The sequence below is a fragment of the Phyllobates terribilis genome, unplaced genomic scaffold, assembly GCF_046119375.1.
Source record: "Phyllobates terribilis strain yellow unplaced genomic scaffold, ASM4611937v1 Scaffold_7__3_contigs__length_470593459, whole genome shotgun sequence".
NCBI classification, from domain to species: domain Eukaryota; kingdom Metazoa; phylum Chordata; class Amphibia; order Anura; family Dendrobatidae; genus Phyllobates; species Phyllobates terribilis.
In genome coordinates this window covers 19,518,858-19,526,315 of record NW_027362767.1, presented here as the reverse complement: position 1 = coordinate 19,526,315, position 7,458 = coordinate 19,518,858, and positions in this window count along the sequence as shown.

Below are 7,458 nucleotides of genomic sequence, written 5' to 3'. Positions count from 1 at the left end.
GTGTATATATATATAGTGCACCCCTCACATTATCACTGGGTGTATATATATATATATATATATATATATATAGTGCACCTCCACATTATCACTGGGTGTATATATATATAGTGCACCCCCACATTATCACTGGGTGTATATATATATAGTGCACCCCTCACATTATCACTGGGTGTATATATATATAGTGCACCCCTCACATTATCACTGGGTGTATATATATATATATATAGTGCACCTCCACATTATCACTGGGTGTATATATATATAGTGCACCTCCACATTATCACTGGGTGTATATATATATATATACATAGTGCACCCCCCACATTATCACTGGGTGTATACATATATATATAGTGCACCCCCACATTATCACTGGGTGTATACATATATATATAGTGCACCCCCACATTATCACTGGGTGTATATATATATAGTGCACCCCTCACATTATCACTGGGTGTATATATATATATATATAGTGCACCTCCACATTATCACTGGGTGTATATATATATAGTGCACCTCCACATTATCACTGGGTGTATATATATATATATACATAGTGCACCCCCCACATTATCACTGGGTGTATACATATATATATAGTGCACCCCCACATTATCACTGGGTGTATATATATATATATATATATATATATATATATATATATATATAGTGCACCCTCACATTATCACTGGGTGTATATATATATATATACATAGTGCACCCCCCACATTATCACTGGGTGTATACATATATATATAGTGCACCCCCACATTATCACTGGGTGTATATATATATATATAGTGCACCCTCACATTATCACTGGGTGTATATATATATATATATATAGTGCACCCCCACATTATCACTGGGTGTATATATATATATAGTGCACCCTCACATTATCACTGGGTGTATATATATATATAGTGCACCTCCACATTATCACTGGGTGTATATATATATATATGTATATATATAGTGCACCCTCACATTATCACTGGGTGTATATATATATAGTGCACCCCTCACATTATCACTGGGTGTATATATATATAGTGCACCCCTCACATTATCACTGGGTGTATATATATATATAGTGCACCTCCACATTATCACTGGGTGTATATATATATAGTGCACCCCTCACATTATCACTGGGTGTATATATATATAGTGCACCCCTCACATTATCACTGGGTGTATATATATATAGTGCACCTCCACATTATCACTGGGTGTATATATATATAGTGCACCTCCACATTATCACTGGGTGTATATATATATACATATAGTGCACCCCTCACATTATCACTGGGTGTATATATATATATATAGTGCACCTCCACATTATCACTGGGTGTATATATAAATATATATATAGTGCACCCCCACATTATCACTGGGTATATATATATATATATATAGTGCACCCTTACATTATCACTGGGTGTATATATATATATATATATAGTGCACCCTCACATTATCACTGGGTGTATATATATATATAGTGCACCCCCACATTATCACTGGGTGTATATATATATATAGTGCACCCCCACATTATCACTGGGTGTATATATATATATAGTGCACCCCCACATTATCACTGGGTGTATATATATATATAGTGCACCCCCACATTATCACTGGGTGTATATATATATATATATATATATATATATATATATATATAGTGCACCCTCACATTATCACTGGGTGTATATATATATATATATATATATATATATAAGTGCACCCTCACATTATCACTGGGTGTATATATATATATATATATATATATATAGTGCACCCCCACATTATCACTGGGTGTATATATATATATATATATATATATATATATATAGTGCACCCTCACATTATCACTGGGTGTATATATATATATATAGTGCACCCCCACATTATCACTGGGTGTATATATATATATATATATATATAGTGCACCCCTCACATTATCACTGGGTGTATATATATATAGTGCACCTCCACATTATCACTGGGTGTATATATATATATAGTGCACCTCTCACATTATCACTGGGTGTATATATATATAGTGCACCTCCACATTATCACTGGGTGTATATATATATATAGTGCACCTCTCACATTATCACTGGGTGTATATATATATAGTGCACCTCCACATTATCACTGGGTGTATATATATATATAGTGCACCTCTCACATTATCACTGGGTGTATATATATATAGTGCACCTCCACATTATCACTGGGTGTATATATATATATAGTGCACCTCTCACATTATCACTGGGTGTATATATATATAGTGCACCTCCACATTATCACTGGTGTATATATATATAGTGCACCTCCACATTATCACTGGGTGTATATATATATATAGTGCACCCTCACATTATCACTGGGTGTATATATATATATATAGTGCACCTCCACATTATCACTGGGTGTATATATATATATATGTATATATATAGTGCACCCTCACATTATCACTGGGTGTATATATATATATAGTGCACCTCCACATTATCACTGGGTGTATATATATATATATAGTGCACCTCCACATTATCACTGGGTGTATATATATATATAGTGCACCCCTCACATTATCACTGGGTGTATATATATATATAGTGCACCCCTCACATTATCACTGGGTGTATATATATATAGTGCACCCCTCACATTATCACTGGGTGTATATATATATATAGTGCACCTCCACATTATCACTGGGTGTATATATATATAGTGCACCCCTCACATTATCACTGGGTGTATATATATATAGTGCACCCCTCACATTATCACTGGGTGTATATATATATAGTGCACCTCCACATTATCACTGGGTGTATATATATATAGTGCACCTCCACATTATCACTGGGTGTATATATATATACATATAGTGCACCCCTCACATTATCACTGGGTGTATATATATATATAGTGCACCTCCACATTATCACTGGGTGTATATATATATATATATATATATATATATATATATATATATAGTGCACCTCCACATTATCACTGGGTGTATATATATATATATATAGTGCACCCTCACATTATCACTGGGTGTATATATATATAGTGCACCCCTCACATTATCACTGGGTGTATATATATATATATATATATATATATATATATATATATATATATATATATATATATATAGTGCACCTCCACATTATCACTGGGTGTATACATATATAGTGCACCTCCACATTATCACTGGGTGTATATATATATATATACATAGTGCACCTCCACATTATCACTGGGTGTATATATATATACATATAGTGCACCCCTCACATTATCACTGGGTGTATATATATAGTGCACCCCTCACATTATCACTGGGTGTATATATATATATATATATATATATATATAGTGCACCCCCACATTATCACTGGGTGTATATATATATAGTGCACCCCTCACATTATCACTGGGTGTATATATATATAGTGCACCCCTCACATTATCACTGGGTGTATATATATATATATATAGTGCACCTCCACATTATCACTGGGTGTATATATATATAGTGCACCTCCACATTATCACTGGGTGTATATATATATATATACATAGTGCACCCCCCACATTATCACTGGGTGTATACATATATATATAGTGCACCCCCACATTATCACTGGGTGTATACATATATATATAGTGCACCCCCACATTATCACTGGGTGTATATATATATAGTGCACCCCTCACATTATCACTGGGTGTATATATATATATATATATAGTGCACCTCCACATTATCACTGGGTGTATATATATATAGTGCACCTCCACATTATCACTGGGTGTATATATATATATATACATAGTGCACCCCCCACATTATCACTGGGTGTATACATATATATATAGTGCACCCCCACATTATCACTGGGTGTATATATATATATATATATATATATATATATATATATATATATATAGTGCACCCTCACATTATCACTGGGTGTATATATATATATATACATAGTGCACCCCCCACATTATCACTGGGTGTATACATATATATATAGTGCACCCCCACATTATCACTGGGTGTATATATATATATATAGTGCACCCTCACATTATCACTGGGTGTATATATATATATATATATAGTGCACCCCCACATTATCACTGGGTGTATATATATATATAGTGCACCCTCACATTATCACTGGGTGTATATATATATATAGTGCACCTCCACATTATCACTGGGTGTATATATATATATATGTATATATATAGTGCACCCTCACATTATCACTGGGTGTATATATATATAGTGCACCCCTCACATTATCACTGGGTGTATATATATATAGTGCACCCCTCACATTATCACTGGGTGTATATATATATATAGTGCACCTCCACATTATCACTGGGTGTATATATATATAGTGCACCCCTCACATTATCACTGGGTGTATATATATATAGTGCACCCCTCACATTATCACTGGGTGTATATATATATAGTGCACCTCCACATTATCACTGGGTGTATATATATATAGTGCACCTCCACATTATCACTGGGTGTATATATATATACATATAGTGCACCCCTCACATTATCACTGGGTGTATATATATATATATAGTGCACCTCCACATTATCACTGGGTGTATATATAAATATATATATAGTGCACCCCCACATTATCACTGGGTATATATATATATATATATAGTGCACCCTTACATTATCACTGGGTGTATATATATATATATATATAGTGCACCCTCACATTATCACTGGGTGTATATATATATATAGTGCACCCCCACATTATCACTGGGTGTATATATATATATAGTGCACCCCCACATTATCACTGGGTGTATATATATATATAGTGCACCCCCACATTATCACTGGGTGTATATATATATATAGTGCACCCCCACATTATCACTGGGTGTATATATATATATATATATATATATATATATATATATATATAGTGCACCCTCACATTATCACTGGGTGTATATATATATATATATATATATATATAGTGCACCCTCACATTATCACTGGGTGTATATATATATATATATATATATATATAGTGCACCCCCACATTATCACTGGGTGTATATATATATATATATATATATATATATATATATAGTGCACCCTCACATTATCACTGGGTGTATATATATATATATAGTGCACCCCCACATTATCACTGGGTGTATATATATATATATATATATATAGTGCACCCCTCACATTATCACTGGGTGTATATATATATAGTGCACCTCCACATTATCACTGGGTGTATATATATATATAGTGCACCTCTCACATTATCACTGGGTGTATATATATATAGTGCACCTCCACATTATCACTGGGTGTATATATATATATAGTGCACCTCTCACATTATCACTGGGTGTATATATATATAGTGCACCTCCACATTATCACTGGGTGTATATATATATATAGTGCACCTCTCACATTATCACTGGGTGTATATATATATAGTGCACCTCCACATTATCACTGGGTGTATATATATATATAGTGCACCTCTCACATTATCACTGGGTGTATATATATATAGTGCACCTCCACATTATCACTGGGTGTATATATATATAGTGCACCTCCACATTATCACTGGGTGTATATATATATATAGTGCACCCTCACATTATCACTGGGTGTATATATATATATATAGTGCACCTCCACATTATCACTGGGTGTATATATATATATATGTATATATATAGTGCACCCTCACATTATCACTGGGTGTATATATATATATAGTGCACCTCCACATTATCACTGGGTGTATATATATATATATAGTGCACCTCCACATTATCACTGGGTGTATATATATATATAGTGCACCCCTCACATTATCACTGGGTGTATATATATATATAGTGCACCCCTCACATTATCACTGGGTGTATATATATATAGTGCACCCCTCACATTATCACTGGGTGTATATATATATATAGTGCACCTCCACATTATCACTGGGTGTATATATATATAGTGCACCCCTCACATTATCACTGGGTGTATATATATATAGTGCACCCCTCACATTATCACTGGGTGTATATATATATAGTGCACCTCCACATTATCACTGGGTGTATATATATATAGTGCACCTCCACATTATCACTGGGTGTATATATATATACATATAGTGCACCCCTCACATTATCACTGGGTGTATATATATATATAGTGCACCTCCACATTATCACTGGGTGTATATATATATATATATATATATATATATATATATATATATAGTGCACCTCCACATTATCACTGGGTGTATATATATATATATATATAGTGCACCCTCACATTATCACTGGGTGTATATATATATAGTGCACCCCTCACATTATCACTGGGTGTATATATATATATATATATATATATATATATATATATATATATATATATATATAGTGCACCTCCACATTATCACTGGGTGTATACATATATAGTGCACCTCCACATTATCACTGGGTGTATATATATATATATACATAGTGCACCCCCCACATTATCACTGGGTGTATACATATATATATAGTGCACCCCCACATTATCACTGGGTGTATATATATATATATATATATATATATATATATATATATATATATATATAGTGCACCCTCACATTATCACTGGGTGTATATATATATATATATATATATATAAACATAGTGCACCCCCCACATTATCACTGGGTGTATACATATATATATATAGTGCACCCCCACATTATCACTGGGTGTATATATATATATATATAGTGCACCCTCACATTATCACTGGGTGTATATATATATATATAGTGCACCCCCACATTATCACTGGGTGTATATATATATATAGTGCACCCCCACATTATCACTGGGTATATATATATATATATATATATATATATATAGTGCACCCTCACATTATCACTGGGTGTATATATATATATAGTGCACCCCCACATTATCACTGGGTGTATATATATATATAGTGCACCCCCACATTATCACTGGGTGTATATATATATATATATATATATATATATATATATAGTGCACCCTCACATTATCACTGGGTGTATATATATATATATAGTGCACCCCCACATTATCACTGGGTGTATATATATATATATATATATATATATATATAGTGCACCCTCACATTATCACTGGGTGTATATATATATAGTGCACCCCTCACATTATCACTGGGTGTATATATATATAGTGCACCTCCACATTATCACTGGGTGTATATATATATATAGTGCACCTCCACATTATCACTGGGTGTATATATATATATAGTGCACCTCCACATTATCA